Source organism: Rattus norvegicus, chromosome 13 (assembly GCF_036323735.1).
Source record: "Rattus norvegicus strain BN/NHsdMcwi chromosome 13, GRCr8, whole genome shotgun sequence".
NCBI classification, from domain to species: domain Eukaryota; kingdom Metazoa; phylum Chordata; class Mammalia; order Rodentia; family Muridae; genus Rattus; species Rattus norvegicus.
Genome location: NC_086031.1, coordinates 21,846,699 through 21,869,983, shown reverse-complemented (window position 1 = coordinate 21,869,983; position 23,285 = coordinate 21,846,699). Strand labels below are relative to the sequence as shown.

General features: G+C 44.4%; 1 protein-coding gene across 5 annotated transcripts in view; it reads left to right on the top strand.

Moving 5' to 3' along the window:
• Rnf152 (ring finger protein 152) overlaps window positions 1-23,285 on the top strand; it is a 79,367-nt gene that overhangs the window by 48,017 nt on the left and 8,065 nt on the right.

The following is a 23,285-nucleotide window of genomic DNA, read 5'->3' as shown; positions in this document are numbered from 1 at the left end:
TATGCTTGTGTGTAAGAACTGACTTTGATTCAGGGCACATGTTAATTGAAAACATTTTTCTTTCCTGGATGTCTCAGCAGCCCTGCTTTCTGCAATTCTTTTAGAGCAGATTGGCTAGTACTTGACTAGGCCTGTGCTCCAGATATGGGTCTCTGGAAGGAAACCTGTTTAACCCACTCCTGTTATGCAGAGTCCAGGCTGTGGTATAAGTAGAAAGAGACAGGTGAGGGGCACGTCACAGTTAAACATCTGGCCTTTTGCCATAAAGGAAGGGAAAAGCCAGATAGCACCTCCTATGGGTTCTTGACTCCAGGGAAACACAACCCTGTACCAATGGGCTCCTGTGACAGCTGCCAGGCTTGTTCAAACAATGACAGCAGCCTCTGCCAGAGAGAAGGGCCCCTGGGAGCATAAAGAATGTGCTTCACTTTGTCATCTGGGTTGTGGTCGACTGTCAATTAATAGAACAGCACCTTGAGTTAGAAAAGGAGGTACAAATGGTCTTTCAGGAAATGTTGATAAGTGGAATTATTCTTCCCTCATTGTGTTGGCTCAAAAAGGGAACAATGGGTTGTTCACAGCAAATTGTTTAGGAGGAAAATGTGTTGTAAGTGTTATTGCTGGTTAAGAGAATAGCAAATGCACGCGATACACTTTTGGCAAAACTAAACACAGACTGAACCGAGGTGGGGTTCGTCTGAGGGTTTTCTACTGTGTTCTTTGTACTAGGTTTCTTTTATTTTCCAGTGCTAAGAATTAAATTAAAACCTCACACAGGCTGGGCAAGAAAGAACCCAAGCCTTAGTTTTATTCCCCCTGTGCTGGCTTGGGAGGGATCTGTCTCTCTGTCTCTGTCTCTCTGTCTCTGTTTCTCTATTTCTCTCTGTCTTTGTCTCTCTATCTGTCTCGGTTTCTCTCTGTCTCTCTGTCTCTCTGTCTCTCTGTCTCTCTGTCTCTCTCTCTCTCTCTTTCTCTCTCTCTCTCTCTCTCTCTCTCTCTCTCTCTCTCTGTGTGTGTGTGTGTGTGTGTGTGTGCGCGCGTTGGCCAGGAGACCTTGACTGTCATACTCCAGGTATCATCTGTCTTGTTTATGAGACAGGATGTCTCTCACTAGGGCTTATAGATTGAGCTTAGTCAGCTGGCCAGATGGTGTCGGGAATCCACATGTGTCTGCCGCTTCAGTGGTTTACAGATACATACCAGGTTCTCTTTCACCTATGTTCTGAGCACGGGATCAGGTCTTGATGCTTGCATGGCAGGTATGTTACTCACTGAATCATCTTCCAGCCTCTACTTTTGTTTTTGTAAATAAAGCTTTATAGGAACACAGTTGTGTCCATTTGCTTACATATTGTCTATGACTACTTTCCACTACAATGGCAGAGTTGAGTAATTGTTACAGAGACAGACCCACAAAGCTTAAAGCATTCACATCTGTCGTCGTATGAGAAATTAGTTGCTGTGTTCCTGCCATTGCTGTTCACAGAGCAGCACAGAGCAGTCATTGGCCCCTGAAAGCAGAGGAAACACTGTTGGAGGCCATTTTTCCTAATGGCTCAGTGAGCAGCCTCTAGGAGATGGATGCCTAGCTCTGTGCACAGATGTGTGGTTTGTTCTCACTTGGAAGAAGAGGAGCCTGTCACCCCTATCAGTTTCTCAGCATACTTATGACCCCCAAACTTGAGAATCACTATAGAGGGAGTCTTGACTTACCCAAAAGCTCTCTCCTTAGGACCTCACTCCTCCTCAGAGGCAGTCAGACTTGGTATGGATGTTTACTTATCTTTAAATGCAGCGTAGATTTGTGGATGGTGTCATTTTGTAAGGCTTCTTCATGGACAAGAGACTGCTCCTTGAGCCCAGCTAGTGTCATATCACATAGCATGCTAAGAATGTTTATTACATGCCTTTCTCTCCTCTGAGAAATGAAAGCTGTAATGTCCCAAATGTTAGGTCTTTGTGGGATCTGATGCGCAGTCAATAGGAATCATAGACAGTATTAAACATCCATCATACCAGGAACCCAGAAAGACAGAAGACCTGACTGTTCACAACCTGACTTCCGACTGCCCTTTCTATACACTGTCCTGCTTATCCAGTGGGCCTTTACCTCCCCACACCAGCCAGTGCCGTAGCTATGTGTTTCTATGGTACCCAGGCTAACAGATGCTTCTGGAGATGAAAGCCGGGCAACAGCATAAAGGAAGGAAGCCCAGGGTGTTGTTAGCAAAGGGTGTTTTGGATGTAAAGGGAGGAGAGAAACACGGCATGAGGATAGAGCTTTGGATGGAAGGTTCTGGAGACTCCCAGACACACTTATTCCCTTGTTGCATTCACAACTCCCTGACAGTCAGATAAGGACCACCACTGTTATCAGTGGAAACTTTTTTGGGTGCTACTATTCAATGGGAGGATTCTCCTGTGGACCAAGTTGGCTCCTGCTGGGTCCTGACTTCTGGGGACTGAGTTAGAATGCTTTGAGGAGTGTGATATACCCTTGGGAACCCAGACATTCCTGAAGGCCTCCTGTGAAATCTCTAATCAGAATTAAGCACGCTCCGATAAAATGGTTGGAGAAGGTCAGACGTGTTCAGGGTAGTATGGTTTTGGACAAGATGGTGCAATCAGATAGAAGTAGGAGCTTGCAGACCAGGACATGATCATGTGCAAGAGGATGAGGGTCTCTGAGGACATGACACTATCTTCCTATCCCTGCTTGGTAGCTACAGCTACTTGGGGTTGTGAAGAAAGGTAGCACGATTGTAGCCTCTACTGTCGATGAGGCTTGCTTCAGGGAAACTAGGTCTTTAGACAGTGTCTTGGGGTTGTCATAACAAAATACCATACACTGGGTGATTTATAAACAAAAATGTGTGTGTGTGTGCATGTGTGTATGTGTGTGTGTGTATGTGTAGATGCATATATTTGTGCATGTGGGGGCCAGAAGTTAAGCTCAGCTGTTGGTCCTCAGGAGTTATCCATCTTGTATTTTGAGGCAGCGTCTTCTCTTGGCTGGGAAATCTCCCCTCCCTCTGCTAACTCAGAGCTAGTGTTACGAATGCACATGGTCACACCCTGCCTTAAAATATTTTGTCAATTATTTGACAATTTCATACAACGCATTTTGATCATAGGAGGATAAGCGTATTCCTCTGCTGGTCCTCTTAATGGCTCTCAGATTCCTCTGTCTGTCTTCCCTGCCCCCAGCTTCATGTCCTTTCTCAAGAAAGAAAGAAGCTGGAAAACACCAAATCCAGTTTGTGCCACTACTTCTGGTGTGAGGTATACCCTGCTTTTTATGGGGGTGCTAAGGATAGAACTTGGGTCTTTATGTCCTCATGGCTCACCAACTGAACTGCCTCCCTAATCCCCCCTTCTTTAAGATAATGACACCAGCCCCATTCATGAGGGCTCAGCCCCATGTCCCATCTCCTAAGGCCATCACTGTCTGGAATGAGGCCCATGCTCACACGTTTGGGAGGACAATCGGCATCCAGAACTGAGTACCTACCTGATCATTTACAGGGCTTGTGGGTTCACGCATTTCCTGGCTGTGTCTACTAACAGACCCGGAAGCAGTATACCCAACTGTGGGAACCTATTATTCAAGTCTTGGTTTCTAAATTACATTTGCCATCCTAGAGAAATGGCTGGATCTGAGCCAGGGCCAGAGGAAGTACAAGATAAGCCTGAAATATCTTTTGGTATCACCAAGTCAGGAAATACTCAAAGGATGGCCATGATGGCATAGGAGCCAGCGGTGCCGTGTTTGCACCAGTCAATCTTGCCACTGTTGCAGAATCAAAACACCCAACAGGTAGAGATTAGAACTCTAATCTCTGAATATTGTTCAGACCTTTGATCTGTGACTAGAAAGACAGAGTGAAGGCGAATGCCAGTGGTCAGTGTAAAACAGACAATGGGATTTTAAAATGTCATCCATTTTAACCCCCTTTATCATCATTCATTTAGTCGAGCCGCTGTAGGGAGTGTGAAGCCACAGAACCAGTGTGCCGAGTATGAAGAAGTTTACATAGCCCAGGGCATTGCACCAAAGTATACTGAGGCAATGCAAAGTGATGAGGGGAAGATCAGAGGGACATGGGTGACCAGAGTTAATAGAACGCAGTTACCCACTATGGTCTGATGGGAACATGAAGATACTTCTGTAATATCTACAGCATAACAACAGAATCAGAGTCTTCTGAGCATCACCAAATGGAGCAATATTCAGTGAGATAGCATATGCTAGGTTTCCATGTCAAGAGTATAAAAGACAAGGGAAGACCAAGAGACTGTTCCAGGCTGAGGACCAGAGAAATACTATAGGTGACCTTAGACTGTCATCACCCCATCTTATAAGGTCAGAATGTAGATGGTAATATATCAAGGTCAGTTCTTGATTATAACAGTTGCACTGTAGTTTTGTCGAAGTACTTGGCATATATGTGCGAGCTGTTTGGACCTCATTTTTTTTTTTAGTGTACTACTAAACTAATGGTCCCAGAGAGGGGGAAGGGGAGCATTTATTTTTTGCAACAAAGTGGGGGCCAGTGAGAAACTGTTTATGGAAGGGGGAGATGATGTCAGAGTTCAGCTGGGATTGCAGAAGTGGGAGGAGTGTGAGAGAGAACTGGTGTTTCTAATGTCTTCAGCTGAGACAGTGGATTCCAGTAGAGAAGAGGGAACAGATGGCAGAGCAATCAGCTTTGGATGAAATGTCAGTCTGCAGGACAAGGCAGCAAACAGAAGTCAGAGAACTGAGGCCTAAGAGGAAGCTGTGTAAGGCCTTGGCAGGTCTGGTGGAGAGGCCCCGGCAGTGGACATTTAATCAATGAGGCTTTCTTTGCCATGTCGCAGCACTATCTCTGGAAATTAAACTCCCGTCTAGTCCTACCCATAAGTGTAAGTGCTATCCGGGGACAGTCTGGGGCTATCCAGAGGTACTCTGGGGTATCAGGGCCATCAGAGGTATCTTTTTTTTTTTTTTTGGTTCTTTTTTTCGGAGCTGGGGACCGAACCCAGGGCCTTGCGCTTCCTAGGCAAGCGCTCTACCACTGAGCTAAATCCCCAACCCTCAACAGAGGTATCTTGAAGTGCACTGTAGAAATGTGGTTTAAACCACACCGGGGTCTATTTCATTTCCTGTTGGGGTTTTGAGGTTGGTTTGTCAATGCTTCGAGAGCTGGACTGATTGAGTCTAAGGCAAGAAGGTAGATTCAAGTGCAACTGCTCTGTGGTTTTGCAACTGATCTTTAGAGTCATTTGTGGTTGCTGCTGTGGTCCTAAAAAACCATGAGATGAGCCTGAGGTTGAATTACACATTCACTTGTATTTCCTGTGAATTTGGTTCATCCAAGATCTGAATGGCCACTAAGCACTTATACGCTACAGTTAACAGAAATAGCGACCATGTGTTCCCTGTTCTGGAGGAATCAGTGTGGGAATGGAGATATGTGAATGGCTAACTCGTAACGAGGCATGTGAACATTTTAGTGGGGGCAGATGAAGGGCTAAGGAAGGTGGGAAAAAGTCTCCCCAGCTGTGTAGAATGGGAGGTAGCCTTTAAGTGAAGAACTATGTGTTTCTTCTAAGAATGGCACAGAGGTGATCAGACAGGGTTTGAGGAGGCACAGGAGCCTCGGACAGACATAGTAGTGGGATTTGTGTGCCTCCCTGCCAGGCATGCTGGACTCTGAAAAATGTAAAATGAATCAGGGGCCTTTGTGTCTGTAGGTCTTCACAAACCTATGTAAAGGGCCACTAGAGTTTTCTAGAAGTAGAGAGACTTTCTAACCCCATATTGAGGCTTCCTGCCTCCTAGACTTTTGGAACTAGGGGATAGCTGCACAGGCGATACAGAGATCTCATGAAGAATTTTGATATGTAGGAATGTGGGCAAGTATATAGTAAAAACTTTTTATTTTGAAAAAATCCATATCTGAAGAAAAGTAGCAAGTGTGGTACAAAATCACCAGTACTAACTTCTGCCACACTCGTGGATGTCAGGATGCTCCAACCACCGTTTGCTTCCAGCCTGCATTCTGTGAGGACATTCTCCTACATCTAGACAGAGCACCACCACATCTAAAAGAGTCACCACTAACTCAGCAAGAGCCTGCTACCCACAGATCTTATTCAGAAATGTCTGCTTGGGCTGAGAGATAATTTAACCCACAAAACATTTTGTGGATAGATAGCTATCCACAAACACACAAAGACCTGATTTAGATCCTCAAAACCCAAAACAAGAAGCCAGGCGTGCGTGCTTTTAATCCCAGTGCTGGAGAGACAGAGATTGGCAGGTCACTGCAGTTCACTGGCCGGCTAGTCTAGCTCATTTAGTGAGCCTCAGGTACTACCAACAGACCCTATCTCGAAACATAAGGTGGGGGCTGGGGAGACAGCTCACTGGTTCAGGTGCTTGCAGCACAGCTCTGGGGGGCTAGATTGGAAGTGCCAGAAGCCAGCTGACTGCTGATGGTACATGAGCCCCGTGTAATTCCAGCCTTGGGAGGTACAGACGCAGGATTCCAAGCAAGCTGGTTGTTAAGACCAACCACAATCGGGAGCTCCGGGTTTGTTTACGAAAGCCCGCATCCTTAAATGCGGTGGAAAAACAACTGAGGATGATTCTTATTATCAATCTCAGGCATGTGTATGTGCACATACCCATGTGTGCATGCACCCACACACATGTATGACACCTCCAATGAGATGGAAACAACTGGGTGGGCAGCTCCTGAGAAGCAACATCTGGCATTTACAGCTGGCTTTCCAGTGTACCAGAACAAAAGTGTACCCCTGCACAAACATCCACACCCACACAAAGTGACTGTCTAGGAAGGACTTTCTACACTGAGTTGATTGAGGTGGGAAGACCCCTCCTGAATATGAGTGGTAACAATCTAAGGGCTGAGGTTCTGGCTTAATGAAGAGGAAACTGCTAACTTGGTACAAGATTTCTCCACTGTAACAGACCACGAGACAAAATAAACCCTTTCTTCCTTAGGTTCCAGCAACCTGAAGATAGTTAACATGGAGTTTGATTCAGTGAGTGACGGTGTGCTGGCCTGTGCAGTCTGCTGACCACACTCAGAATGAGGGAGCTGGCATTCCCAGCGTGCTTGATATCGCATTCTCGGACTGTTCTCATGTAGATGGCCTGCAGACTTTGAGAGCAGCCACAATTTAGAGAGGTTACTTGGATTCATTCCAGCTCTCTAGAGAGAAAAACTCTGCCTCAAGTTGTTTCATGTGCTTGTTACATTTTAGGTTCAGGTGTAGAGGGTGTTTTAGAAACGTGAACCTGTGTTCTCGGCAGCTGAAGAAGACCGTGCTCACAGTCCACAGCCCAGCTGGGCTGTGCGAGCTACACAGTCAGCTGCAGACGGAATGAGGCCCTTTGTTCTCACCAATGGTCCTCTGGGTGGAGAAGCGAAGCACAGGTCCTTTCAAGGGTAGGAACTCCTGGAGGAAGTGGGAACTAACTGCCCTTGGACCCTGGCGTTGGGGCTGTGTGACCACATCCCACTCCCATGGCTCTCACGCTTTTTCCCTCTCCCCTCCTTCATATGTAGGTTGAGTTTGACCTTGTTTTATTTTAAGTTACTCAATAACTTGAGAGCATTAGGGAATTATTTTCTGAAATACACTAGCATTCTCAATAAAGCAATTTAATCTGATTCTTGTGACCTACATCAGCTAATGGTTTATGAGAAATCCGTTTTCATTTAAATCTGCATTTGTTGTTTAACTCCTATTATGGCTACATATCTGGGAAGCTGTCAGAGCACGCATTACTGTAAGGAGAGCATTTGTGCTGGCAAAAGCTGATGGATTTTCATAGGAGCCTTTGAGTCAAAAGCAAAGGGAAGTGCGTTCTCATCGCCTCTGACAAAATACCCAACACAGCCCACGTAAGGAGGGAGTTGTCTTGGCTCAACGCGAGCGTATGAAGTGACTGGGCGGGCGTCTTTGACCCAAACTCAAGAAGCAGAGACGAATGACATAGGTCCTGCTTAGCAGAGTACCCTCATGTTTCTACTATAAAGACTCGGGTGGTGCATACAGATGTGCTATGATGTTCTAGGTGTCCATGAAACAGCAGCTAACTGACACAGCTACCTTGGGATTCCTGTGGATAGGAATGTCACATTGTAGTATACTGAGAAACCAGATACACTGTCACCAAATTGCTAATGGTGACTGAAAACATTCTTGTATCTGGTCAGGCATACAACACACAGAGGAGCTCCTAAAATCCAACCAATGCTATGAATTAACCTAAAAGACTCTCCTGCCTCTCTGGTCTACCTACCCCCTTTCGATGGTGTGGTGTACTCATGCGGGATGGCAGGAGTTGGGGTGGGGTTAGGGTGGCACTGTACAGAGACCAGAGGTCTTCAGTTCTTCTCAACCGTATGTCAATGCGTTGAGAACAAGTCTCTACTGAACTTGGAGCCTGCCATTCCCAGAGTGGCTGCGCAGTAAGCTCCCGGTATCCTCTTGTGTCTACCTTGCAGTGCTGGGGTGACAAGCGCGAGTCTCTGCACCTGGGTTTGTGCGAGGGCACTATGGCTCTTAACACAGATCTTCCTGCTTGCCAGCGAGCACTTTACCCACTGAGCCACCTCCAAACTCTCTTTGAATTATTTTTCATTTATAAAACATCTATCTGCTACGTGCAGCCTTTCATATAATCCTAAGTAGATTGTGACTAATTAGCAGAGATAAATGTACTGCTGGGTCTTTTGTTTTCCATTCTGTTTTGGCAAGGGAAACCAACTCTGGAATGAAGCCCACTATAAATTATTGGTAAGGCATATAGAACTAGTCAACTAGAATATGTACACTATTGGGGAAATGATTTTGCCTGGCTGGACTGGGATGTCAAACGAGGTCTGTCTGTCATTTAAAACCTCCCAACTCAGCACAAATAAATGTTCTATAGTATATAAAGTGAATCTGCAGCTCTTTATAGTAAAGCTTGTTTTTTAACTCTACATTTTGTTGTTTAAATGCTTTGAGATAAGTGCATAGATGTACCAGGATTTTTAAAAGAAAATCAGAAATATCCACATGCTGTGAATCGCAGTTCAAACCTTCTGCTTGTACAAATGCAAAATACAAACACAACTGGCCCTGACTGAAATGTATTGCTGGGTGGGTAGAAATGGGTAAACTCTTGCCTGTGCTTCAGATGCTTGATTCACAGCGAGTCTGTAACAAAACCAGCTCAAGGCTTAGGGTTGTGTCTTAATTTCCATAAAATGAATTGGATTTGATGTGGACTTTCTATACAATGACGATAGCTGTAGACCGTGAGACCCATATATCCCCCACAAAGACTCAATTTAAAATATTTAGGCAATGAGTAAGATGACTTAGTGAGCAACAGTGCTTGTCACCAAGCCTGATGACCAGAGTTTGATTCCTGGTACCCATATGGTGAAAGGAATAATACACACACACACACACACACACACACACACACACACACACGCACACACAAACACACACAGAGTGATTGTAGGCTCACATTTATTTTCTGCTTCCCAGAATGCTGAGTGGTATTACTGCTAAGATCTGAGAATGAGGGACCATCAGGCATGCTTCTTTACACTGGTGTTATCTGACAAACAAATGCTACCTCTGCATCATCTTCCAGATGGGCAAGCTTCATTCATGTATAAAGATGAGTCCACTTAAAGGGCTCAAATTAAACACAGAGCCAAGGGAAGACAGTGGATTTTAGTGCTTCTCTTTGGTCCTGCTGTAATCACAGCCGGAGCAGAGACAATGGAGTTTTCCAGATCACTGCTGGCTTTGGTTGGAGACAGTTGTCTTTGGAAACCTGAGAATGATCCCCAGGAGTGCCTTGCAGGCACTTCCCTTCAGCTCCTGAGAGATGGGCGGAAGCATCATGCTCAAGACTTAATCTCTAAAGACTCAAAATATTCATGACTCGGTCTCTTCCGTTATTGTTGTTTATATTCTCTAAAAAGGCTTATTATGAAAGTATCTGTTTATTGACTGTCTAATAATCCCCTTGATGGACTCTTAGTCCCACATACAGAGAGCAATACCGCAGGGACCATTCCCTGATAGACGCCTAATTATCACACAGAAGTCGAGATAGGTTATAGACAGCTTGAAGACCCAGGGTACAATGTCTGTCTTTGCACTGGCAGCGCTCTTACCTTCCCCTGAAAGTCTCTCGTTAACTGCCTCGCTATGGGCACTGTGCACACACTGACTCCTTATTCTTGAGGAAACATGAAGTGGTTCCGTTACTTAAAAGTCTTTGTTTCCCCCAGATAGACTCAAATCACCCTTCTTCCAAATCTACACACTACTTCCCCAGGAAACCCAGGTTACTCTGCACGGCAGCATCCCTGCCTGACATCACTGCTCAATAGCCCTCACTGCCTGAGCAGGAAAGACTCCATCTTCTTCTCTTTAGAGTCCTAAGCTTGAGAATAGTGTCTTACACTTAAGAGTGTTTGAATGAATCTACTGTATGGTTTTCTATATGAACTATGAATATGAAGTCGAACAAACACTTTATAGCCAAAAGCATCATGCTAGGCTCCATGCAAATACACACAGGCCCTGTGGAGTGCCTCCCATGGGTACAGGTACCTGCTGCCCAACGTAATGGCCTGAGTTTGATTTTTGGGACCCACATGGTTGAAGACAAAAACTAACTTCTAAAAATTATTTTCTGACCTACATAAACATGCTGGGGCACATATGTACCTATATACAGAAACACATTCACACAAAATAAACAAATAATGTAGTTCTAAAGATAAAATAAATGTATACTTGGAGTGGAGATACTGGCTGAATATTTAGCCAGTTTGGGCTACATAGAGGGGTATGTCATAAACAAGCAAATAAATACACCCAGAATATTGGCAAACTAATTTCCTAAGGGGAACTTCAGATGAGTTTCCAACCCCCGCCTGCAAATATAGAAGACAGGGCAGAAGCTGCAAGAGGTGGGGGTGAGGGCAGGCAGATGGTGGACCTGATGAGGCACAGGGAAGTTTGTAGGGTGGTGGGAATATCTCAGGGGGCATAGTCGTTACAGGGGTGAGGCATTCGTCCGAACTACCAACTACACACTTTACATGTATGTGTCTTATTGTTAATTAACGTCATTTCAAGTTTGGATTTCTAAAGTACATTTAAGAAAATGGAAGAAGTCTTTGGAGTTTATTGTTAGCGTGAGAGACAGGTAGTGATGGATAGCATTGCTTTGCACCACTGTTTAATATCTACTCTTGGGGCTTGCACTTTTTTTTCTCCCCTTCTTACTTTGCCTAAACGGGAAATCAGCCTTCATTGAGTTACCGCAGCTGGAAGTAAGAGAGCCGAAGTAATGAGCAAACTGACAGCTGACTCCTGGAGGTGCTTAATTTTAGTGCCAATGCCTTCGGGGATTCTTTGTAACTCCTGCTTGAGTCTTAACTCAAGCTATGAATCATGAGTACTGAGGGTGGGGAGGGAGACTGCAGCAACACTGCTCAAAGCGAAGAACATTCTGAATGGCTTCAAGTCCGTTTATTTAAAAGGGGTCTGAACCCCACTAGGCTTTATAACATTCTCTTCTTTCCAGCTTTGCCATTGAATCTTACTTGAGTTAGTTTAAAGGAGTTTAAAAGTGTGTGTGTGTTCACACATGTGCGTGCATGCACGTGTGTATTTATGTACATGAATGTGAATGTGTGTAAATGTGTATAAGTAAAAGTGTCTTCACAAACAAGTGGGGCTTGTTTGTTTTGTAACTCAGAGCTTTCTTTCCCTCCATGTTTCTCCTACTAGCCTTAGGATACCTGACTCCAGTGAGCCTCTGTTTGCCATGAATTATGCATCCAGAATGTTTGATGTGTTTGAGCATTTGTACAATATCTTCCTGTGTTAGTGAGGGTTTTCAAGAAAGATGAGACCAATAGGAGATGGATACAGAGAGGTGAGAGCTTTCAGCATGGTGGTGGCTGGGATGGTGTGTTATTTCTCCATAACACAGTGCTGTGTAGAGTGGAGACTAAGGAGGCTGCATCTGTATCCACTCAGCTGCTTACGGGTGCTACAACTGTGCAAACGAATACAGAATTTCTGTCCATTTCAAGAGCAATTTATCATTGTGTCTTTGTGACGTTCCACTAAATGAAGAACTTCCTTTCAAGCGCAGTTATCGTGAGTCCCATATTCCTGCCCACATGGTTTAATAGTCTAGACCTATTTTCACTAAAGTATTTCTTAGTATTGGGATGTTGGGTATGATGTATAACTGTAGGTGTGAACTTGTTTGGATCAAGAGGCATGCAGACATTTGGTAAAGCAGCATGCTGCTAACATGAAAGCTCCTAGTTTATACCTGATATACCAGCCATCAGGAGGCTGAGGCAGGCTAATGATTGTAAGTTCAAGTCCAGCTGAGGCTGCATAGTCTTGTCTCCTTACCACCACTCCCCAAAGATAGCATGTTGGATATCAGAGTATGGGAGGAGGCTATGGAATGGATTAGATAGGCAAGCCTATGCCCTAGTGCACCCAGAAGTCATCTAGTAAGCCAGCAGCCCAGAAAGAACAGGTATGTGGTTTAGTCCTGTTCACTTTCCCACTCCCTTAGAACCAAAGCACACTTGGTTCCCCTGCCCTGACATTGAAAGCACATGTGTGCTCTCTGGCCTTTAGACTCTGGGACTCACATGAGTAGTCCTCGTTCCTCAGGCTTAGACTAGAATAAGAATTTCCATGAGTTTCCTCATGGTCCTTCTACCTTAGGACTTAGACTGAGAGGCAACCTGGCATTGCACGGTGGATTCTCAGCCAGACCAGTGGTCTGCCATCAGATTTGTCAGGTCCTTCCTCATCTCCCTCTTCTCTAACTATCAGTGTTCATCCCTAAGGATCCAGTGGGTCAGCCATTGTGAATGTTCTGGATTTCCTGCACCATCAAATCACTTTACTGGTTGCACCTTGCTGCAGGGACATTAATTATGTCTCTGAGCTTTCTTATTATGACAATATTTTGCATTCTGTAACTTGCAGCACAGGTTACTTGGTAAGCTGGCTGGGGATAGTTGTCTCCAGTTACAGGCTCAATGTAGAGAACTGGGGGCTAGACTCCTAGGGACCACTGACACTCAGAGCTCAGTGCTACAGCGCTAAGTGCACTTTAATTGGAACTGTTGGTGAGGTGAACAGTTTTCCTACCCTGTCTTAGGAGCAGTGTCTGGGGCCTGTGAATTAAATTGATGGAAAACAGATTACAAGAGACCAATAGTTGTTTAGACATGCGATTTGTGAATGAGTAACTGAAAGAGGTGGCCGGGATGAGCGATCTTATGCCAAGCTGAATAGGGGAAAGGACAATGGGGAACAGTGGGAAAGACAACTGAGGAACCTTAGTCAGGAAAGACAACTGGGTCTCTAGGAGCATGAATGGGAGGTGAGAGTGTGACAGTGGTGGTCGGGGTCCTGGGACTCAATGGAAGGGATCGACAGTTATTTACTCTTCTCCTCTGTCCTGGGATGGACCTGCCCTAGAGTGGGAATTCATGGAAGGATTTCTCAGAGGTTTTAACTGTGAGCCAGATGAGGGATGCTCTGAGAAGGCTTGGTTTTCACTGTTGACCCCCAGACACAGTCAAGTAGAAGGATCATTGTTCTCAACTTGAGGGTGTAGGCAGTCACTGCAGAACATAGCTCTCTACTCCTTACCCCTGACTGCCTTTGCTGAATTCATCCTGCCAAACTGACAATAGATTCCAGGCACCTAGAACCTACCAAGACTCAGCACTTAATATCAAGGATGCCACAGCTGTCATTACTCTCTGATGTGATGAGACAGCACTAAAAACCATAGTTATGCTTTCAAGTCTCCCTCCCTCCCTCTCTCTCTCTCTCTCTCTCTCTCCCCCCCCCTCCCCTTCGGAACTGGAGGTTGGATAAAAACAATAAGGAATGGCAGGGCCTCATGGTGCACTTCCTATAATCCCAGAATTTAAGAGACAGAGATAGGATGACAGAGAACTCAAGGCCATTTTGGACTACAGAGTGAGACCCCATCTCAAAGTCAATACAGCAAGCATCAGGACTGTGGGGGCAGTGTTCACTTTGTGAAAGTATGGCTGAATATACACAATAGTAGTCTAGGGGCCTGGATTTCTGTCCCAGTGCCACAGAAAGGTTATATCTGCATAGGTATTTGGGAGTCTTCAAAGGTTCTGTACACATGAAAAGTAGGGGCTATTGAGGTCCCTAACTAATTTGGTTTCTAGAAGTTTGAATTTGTCTTTGGAGCTGAGCCCCATCAACTCTTCCATAGTTAGTGTCTGTCACATCATCACAGCCTTGGCCCAGCAATGAGTAAGGCTTGGCTTTGGTCATCTTCACTATCTGCCTTGATACATCCTTAAATTCTTAAGGATGATACTTAGAAAAGTAGAAGGGACCCTAGTGTCTTCCCTTGTGACCTTCTCTTCACAGTAGAGCTTTAAGGCTCAGTCTTCTCTCTGTTTCCAGTGGGCAGCAAGAGTTCATGAGTAGGGCTGGCTCCCTTTATGCTCAGTTCCATGTACATGGATGGCAGTGGAGAAAAAGCTCCTTTCCTGCTCCTCCTCTGTCCTGTGTTTCCTTTGACACAGCTCTTCCCTTCAGAATGTACATCCAGGCTCCAAAAGGGCAGGGACACTTGTTTGCCATGTGCGATGGTGTCCCTGATGCACTGAAAGATGCTTGGCCCATGGTTCTCAGTAAACTTTGGTGTACCTGTGTGAACTGGCTTGCCTAGTGGGTGTGCAAACCCTTGTTAAGACTTAGCTTCTTTCTTTACCATCTTGTTGACTTTATCGATTTGCCAGACTCCTCACTTACTACCATTTGCTCACATTCTGGCAGCCAGGCAAGTTGATCAAGCCAATTGTTTTCCACTCATTCTGGAGCTGGCATCTTTTATCATTTCTGCCCTCTGGGGAACCTGGGCTCCCCTGACAGTCTTTTATAGCTTTTCTCTACTTTATTACCATCAGCAACTTTTCTTGGCTGTTCCTGGGGTATAGAGCAAATAAAGACAGTGGGGAGTGATGGCTGAATAAGGACCATACAGACTGATGGGGGGGATGGCACATGTAACCTTGGCCTCTTGCAGGAGCCCTGTGGTCATGTTGCTTCTTCTTTTTGAGGTAGATTTGGGTTGCCTGGACTAGTCAGGATGACAGGGATGTCTTACTTGATCCAGGAAGGACATTGATGAAAGATTAAAAGGTTATCGTTGTTTCTGGGAAGAGTGCTGTTGTTTCTGCAAGAGTGTTAGCTCTAGCTAGATGCATTCTTTGGATGGGCACAAAGGGAATAATTAATGTCTGCATCAGTTACCCTGCTGTGGCTGTGACCACAGTACCAGACACAAACAACTTAAGGGAAGAAAGGTTTGTTTGGGCTCCAGTTTCATGAGATCTCAACTCACACCTACAAGGAAAGCCAGGGTGGAGTTCATAGTGTTGTGCATTCTGCATAGGTTCCTCATAGCAGACCAGAAAACAGATAGAAGCCTGCCCCATGACCTCTGAGAGCCAAGCCCCACCTCCTAAAGTCTCCACAGTCCAGCACACTGGTAGCACCAGTGGGAAAGAACACTGTAAAGGTGAGCTACTGGGGCATCCCAGATGGAAAGTGTAGTGACTTCTAGGCTACCACAAATAGCTTAGATGCTACTCTTCATCTCTTATAAATATACATATGTTACAAGGTCACCGATACAATCTTCTTGACTTATTGTTAAGTATACAAGGCATCAACTGAACCAGCATTTTGGCAGCATGCCATGCTGTTGGAAACCTAGCAGCATACCATTTGGTGCTTTTACTAAAAGGTCCTTTAAGGCATCATCTAGTCAGATGCAATTTGCATAAGGTAACTTGTCTATTTAAGAGTTGAATTATATCTAAAATCCTTATCTCCTATTGCAAATGGTATTGATTGTAGGTTAGATATTCAAACAAAATCAGTGATCATCATGACTTGTATAATATTGAATGTGGCTTTAGTGGGTAAGTGTCTTGGTTATAGTACACTTTGTTAGCATGTAGTAACAGCTGTGGCTAGGTCTGGTGCATTTTTCTTTTGCTAATTTGACTAATTATACCAAGTATATCACGCTTTGAATCAACACCATCTCTGGCAGCCGTGACTGCTTGGTAGGTTAGGTTTCTCAGTGAGAGGATTGTCATGTACCACTACAGGGCTCCCGGCCATAACATGCCCTTGGATCCATGGCATATACAGGCATGTAAGGCAACTAGGCTGTGGCTGGGACAGTGACTGTGAGGTGAGTAAGCTTCAGGAGGTGGGGCTCACCTTGTGGAAGGTCACTGGAGACAGTGAACGTCATAGGTATTCTGTTATTTTTCTTCCTGTTCAATTACTGAAACTCTACCCCACCCTCCCTACTTCTGCCATCCTGTCAACCACCAGCACTGTCATCATCTCCTTCTCCATTTTTCGTCATCATCTAAGACTTTTAAAGGATGGCTTTACTCTAGACTCTGGTTTCTTCAAGTACAGAAACTCAGAATACTCTAGAGAGAAATTGCACAAACTTTGGAACTTATGCAGTGGATCCTCAATCGAACTTTGTCAAGATGCAGTTCCTGCTGTCTCACTGCATCAAAGTGGTGGCCGTTGTTCCCCCAAGTAGACTGTTGATGCATGAATGTCCTGGAAGGATTGTCCCCTGCTGCAGGAAAAGTAGAAGCCAAAGACTTGCCTGTTACCAGGCCCTTTCCTTTCTGGCCACTAATTGGATACATTTTCTATGGCACACTACAACAAGTAAGTAGTCTGGCCTGAGTTGAAGTACCAGATAAAATAGAATGGTATTTTTTTTTCCCAATCTCATTTCAAATATCTCACTCAAGCATCGGATAGATGGCCTACTACAGAGAGATATGCCATTTCAGTAGGGAAAAAGAGAAGCAATATAAGTGTAAAGTCCAATCTTTGAGACTTCTTTTAGTGCAACCATTAAATTTAGGTTTCTCTATAGAATATCAAATGTGGCCAGTATAGATCAGTTGGATGTAACCACTTCATGCTATGGTTCCCCAGAGGCTTTCTGGTTAACCCAAAAGCTGGGGACGCCTAGCTGTGAATGGAGTGAACCATCCTGTGTTGTCCAGTTCATTACCATCTACTTATGTTCCTGTACAGGTTCATGTGCCTGGACTTGTACAACGCTATTAGAACTGTGAAGGTCAAAGTCATGAACCTTCACTACTTTACCTCCCACCAAATTTATGCAAGTATATCACCACACCTGTGTTTTTATAAAGACGTACAAATCATAAAGTAGTATGAAATAATTCCTGATCCCTGATACGAAAGTTCCCTAAAGCTATAGTAATAGCCAGCACAAGCCTTGGTTAATCTGCATAGTGTACAAAAGATACCACACACATAACCAGGCACCGTGTTTTATGAAAACTTGCTGGAAAATAAGTTTTTTCTTGAAAGCTGTAATTTTCTGGCAAAATCTTCCCTTGGCCACTGCTCCTTATTGTGTAGTCTGTTTTTCTCTTTGATCTTTACTTTACGTTCTTTGAAAAAATAAATTGCAGTGACACTTAACAAATTGGCCCAATATATTGCAGCCTATACTTGTTCTTGTGCATTCTACTAAAGTTCTCACTCCCTTTAAAATTTCATGAGTATTTTATTTCAGTATCCCATCTTGCTCTCAAGGAAGGCAATGCCAGACACAAATTCCCAAGGCAAATTGATGGTGTGCACGTTGTTATAATGTACTTGACAAGAGCTTTGAACTTCTTCTCCAGCTTTAGTGGACAGAGCTCCTGTTCCCTCTCCTGTATCAGTGACTTGCTTCTCTTAACTTCCTGATGAAAGAGAACAGAAGAGTGATTCATCATTAGCTTCAGGCCATAGCCTCAGACGTTTTTCTTCTTTCTGCCTAACTAATCACCATCATTACTAATCATGAAAACAAACTGTAATACCATATGGCCAGGCTGAGTGTAGGACAAAACTGTGTGTAAATTAGACCTGCCACTGTCCAATGACTTTAAGAGGTGGACTATCAAAACTAAGAACATGTTTCCCAATCTGCCTTGGTGGAACTTAGTTGGGTGGAGTTGAAAATTGAGGAGCAGAATCTAATTTTAAGGAAACAACATTAAAATTAAGTGAACATTTCTCTGAGCATGAATTCAACAATCAGGTTGCATGTTGGCTTTATTGAAAAGTGATGGTGCTGCAGGCTTTGGAGCAGATCCAGGGAGAATATTTGCATTTGCTCTGGCATGCGGTTCAGAATGGTATCTCTCTGAAAATCAGGAAGTGCCTGTAGGCAAATCCCTACTGCAGTGCTCTGAGCAGAGAGGTAAACTCACTTGACCTTCATCCAGGCTCCACCATCTCCACTGGCTTACTGAGGTCACATGGGCTCAGAGAGGTTAAGTGACTTGCCCTCCCGCCATAGTCAGAGGTGACAAAAAACAGAGATAAGAAAACCAGACTGATTCCACCTTGCTTTGCACTCATTACTGAGTTCCCTGAGCCATTACTTAGAAGATGAGGTAAATTATATGGAGGGAAGATTACCAGTACATTGGCATATTTGTCTCCAGCTGTGTTTACAGTGACAGTGTTTGGTTGGGTATAGTTGTTAAGAAATGGTCTCTCATAAAATTTCCACAATCTGTCATTTTAATAGTTTCCTGTAATTTTTTTTCCTGCTACCATAGCTCAAAGTAGTCTCTCCTTCTCTGTATATACATTCACATCCATGGGTCATGCTATGGCTTGATCTGTGAGTTAGATGCTAAGAATGGCTGAAAGCGTGAGTCATCAATACAGCTTGGGGGGCTTTGTTTGTTTGTTTGTTTTTTAAGAAAAATAATTATCCCGGGTACACAATTAGAAGGAACGTTACTGGATTCACGTCTAGCTGTTCACCAGACAAAAGCCAGTGCTCAGCAGACAAAACTTAGGGAAGGAAGGTCTCGAGTTTTACTTGGTGGCAGGTATTCTGAGAAAATAGCAAGGCTGTTGTCTTCAAAGCTTCATGGGAAACCCAGGCACTGAAAAGGCTTTTTACAGAGAGGGAAAAAAGAAGGAGACAAGAGGCAAGAAGAAGGGGCTAAGGGCATGTGTATCCCTTTTCTGTTTGTTTGTTTGTTTGTACTTCTGAAAACCTGACCTCTTGAAACTTGTTCCTGCAGTTCCTTGAACAAACTTCACTTCTCTGCAAATTCAACCTCACAACAATTGACACACTTTGTATCAGTCGATAAGTAGGTAGAGAAAAAGGACAGTGACCTGCTCTGATGTAATTTGAAGCTCACTGTGTTATGAGTTTTATAAATTTACAGAAAGAGTCTTCAGCAGTTAGCTTCATAATAATTTAGGTGTGGCTTCTCTTAGAAGGTGAGGCATAGGGAGGGCAGGTGACCATTCATAGTGCAGAGGGAAGACCACCCACAAAGGACTGGCCACCTCTCCAGGACTTTGTCTCTAATCTGGATTGTCTACTGGAGCAATACATCCACTTTCCTCTTTATTGAGCCCGTGACTCACATTCCTGTGACTATGTCCATTCTCTTGTGTTCTGCATTGACTTTTCCACTGTGGTTTACCTTCCTGGCACTTGCTATGGAATATGTCCTAAACAAATTCATTGCATGTCATCTCTGTTTCTCTCAGTGACACGATGGTGTCCCTTTCAAGGCTTTGTTTTGTCTTCTTCATGCTTGTGAGCTCTTCGTTGCCATTCGTTGCCTGACCCTACTCTATGTGAGTAAGAACTCAGTTCTTTAAGGGAATGGTGGCCACTGGGACTTTGACTAGGCTTCAATGAGTATATAGCAAGCACAAATTAGATTTGGGTTTTCTCTGGGGGAGAGGGGTCACAAGGATAAGGGGAGGACCTGGGAAGAATGGAAACAAGTACTATAAAGTCTAATTAACAGATTAGGACTATAGTATTGTGCAGAGTTTGAATGTTACAGGTCAACCAGAGGCCAATACCCTTACCTTAGGTTAGCTGTATCCTGGAAACAACCATTCCTTTCCCACCTCTGTGTCAGAACGAACATCCTGTGGCTACCTAATGATAGAGAAGCAGCAAGATAGGGGAGACTTTTCTATAGGTCTAAGATGTCATTCGATGACATTTTAAGCTTTCGGGTTAGAGCAAACTAGTGGCCTGCTGTACCCGCCTCTCTGACGTGGCCCCCATTGTAGTTTAAGCTTGCCTCCATTATAATTTCTCTCTTCCGTAAAACTGTAAAACTCTCTCCACATTGAAATATGGAATTTGGGGTAGCCTAAATCTGTGTTCCCAGGCCATGGTCACTCAAACCATGAGTTAGCTTCATAATGGCTGCAGGACAAACGACCTCTTACTCCTTTTCAAACGAGGGCTGTGTCAATCCATAAAACCTCTTAGCATACTGTACCGACATTTTGTTGACTCGAGCCATGGCCCCTCACTACAGATCTCCCAACCTGACCCAGACGGATCAGTCTTACTCTTCAACCTTTTGGTGTTTTTCCATTGCCTGCTATAAAGTCCTATGACTGGCACTTGCTGCTGGCCAGAGTCGTCAGTCTACAGCCTGTGCTGTCTCCCTGCCCTGTGGGGTCTGCTGTCCTGGCCTATGGAAGAGACCTGAGAGTGTAGGCATCACGAGAAGTAACATTTATCTTATCTTTGCCACACTGACGATACCTGGGACTTCACTCTCTCACTGTGCTATTTCCCCAGCCCTTAATTTATCTGCTGATGACCCTAGGCATTGAATCCAGGACTCACTCACTGCATGCTAGGCAAACATTCTAGTGCTGAGCTGGAGTTTCTCTCCTTCAAAGGTGACTATGGCAAAGATCAAACATACGAGAAGGATAAAGCTGTAAAATTCTTTGGGAATACACGTGTAAGTCACCAGCACTAGATCAAGCTCTCTAATGTGGGAGGTGGCGGAGTCACTAGGTCATGAATCATGTGATTTGCCTCGCTCACAGTCTTCTTAATCTGATAACAGTCTGCCTGGCCTCTTAATCTGCATGCATCTGAACTCTCTAGAGTTCAGACTCTTTCCTAGACATCCTTGACTCCTCTACCCTTTCTGACATGGTGTAACAAAGCATAGTTATACCTCCCAGCTCCAACTTGGCACTATCTGTAGGCAGATACTAAGACTTAGCTACAAAGACAGATTTAAAACCCAGGCAGAGTGGAATGCACTTGTAATTCCAGGGATGGCAAAAGGAGGTGAAGGCGGGAGGGCCCCTGGCAGCGTGCTGGCGGGAGGGCTCACTAGCCAGCTATGTCTAGACTGTTGGTGAATCCCAGGCTGATAAGAGATGGTGTCTCAAAGCAAAAAGTGGAAGGTGACTGAAGAATGACCCTGGAGGTTTCCTGTGCCTCTCACATGTGTGTGAATACACATAAAGGGACGTGCTGACACATAAATGTATGTCCTTAGAGTGCTGAACACAGATCCATGATAAACCCCCCAGATCAGTGATTGAAGATGCAGTTGGTTCTGCTATGGACTTTTAGAATGTTGTGTTGTTAATTTTAGTTTTAGTAACATCAAAATAGGTGCTTTTAACACACAAGTATGTTTCTCTTTTAATTGTTTAATTTTACCCATGATTAATTCTTGTGCTGTATGTCTATTGTGCATGTATATCGTTCTTGAGGCTCCTCCTGCCTTGTTTGAGGCAAGGTCTCTTTGTTTCCACTGCTGTACTGTGTGCTAGCTGGCCTCATGTTTCTGGCCAGTTCTGTCCCTGCTTCCAATCTCACTATCCTTTAGAATGCTGGCATTACAGATGTGGGCTGCCAGCTCCAGCTTTGGGGACTTCTCCTGGGTTCTGCACTCTGACCTGAGGTTGCCAGGCCTCCATAGCAGGCACGTTTATACTATGAGCCACCTCTTTCTTCAAAGTGGTTTGCTTTTCATGCATTCTAATATGTTTTTAGCAATGTGTATATCTAAGAGGGTGATTGTTTTTGATTTTATAAAGGAAATTAAATTAGAAACATAAAAGATTCCGGCAAATGGTTCTTTCCAGAATCATGACTCCATGCAAAGAAGCAGACTATGGATGCTTTCTGACAGGAAGCAGACATGGGCAGAGGGGGCAACCCCCAAACTTCATTTCAATTTCAATAAGAACCTCCCCCTAATACTAGGGGGGAGGGCCTAGGGGCCTATAAACTTTTACTATATGTAATGTACTTAGAATCTTCCTTAGTTCTTCACAGTGATCAGTGAGGTTTTTGCTTTTAGGAGCTAGCGGCTGGGACTCACTGTAGAGGACCTTTCTAGCATGTATGTAGCTCTGGGTTCACTGTTGAAAAATCTCACCAAGTTTAACCTTTAGGTAGGCAAGTACCTAAGTAATCAGGAAATGAGAGAACGGGTTGAGTTTTCTCTGTGGAGTTGACCTCCAGTGCTTCCAGACCCACTGCTGCCCTGCTTTTGTGTGTGTGGGCTTCTCCTTTTGTTCTTTCTGTCAATTTTACGATGATTTGATAAGAATTGTCTCACTAAAGGTATTTGGAGGAAGAGGTTAAAGGATGGGCTTTGTGAGCTTCTGCCTGTGGGGTTCTTTCAGTTACGTCTGAGAAAGGAGCGTCCCTTCCTTAGTGTAATCCATATATATATAGCAAAGAAAAAGAAAGAAAGAGAGGAAGGAGAAAGGGGGGGGGGGAGGCTGACATAAATTTCCCACCATGAGGAGCAGAGTTTGCATCTCGAGCACCCAGTGTGGTGACTTCCTTTAAACCCACTACTCAGAGAGCAGAGACTGGCAACAGGTAAGCAAGCTGGTTAGGCTAGCTGAGGAGCAAGCTGTGTTTTCTACAGAGTCCCTGCCTCAAAGAATAGTTTGGAGAGAAGCTGAGGAAAACTCCTGATAGTAGCCTTGGACCTGTATGTACGTGTGCATGTGCATATACATCATACATATACACATGCACATGCATATACATACACCAACAATGGGAATAAAAGAAAAGAAACAGTAAATGTTGATGGGATGGGATGTGTTAATTATCGGGATTTGCTCATTACACAGTGTGAACTTGTATGGAAACATCACATTGTGCCCCACAGATTCACGGTAGTATCATCTGACATTGCAAAATAGCAAGCTTAAAGACACAGAAAGAAAGGCGTGGCCATAATTCAAGTAAGCTGTCCTTACACAATCGCCTGCTCTATAAAGTTCCCTGTATCCCA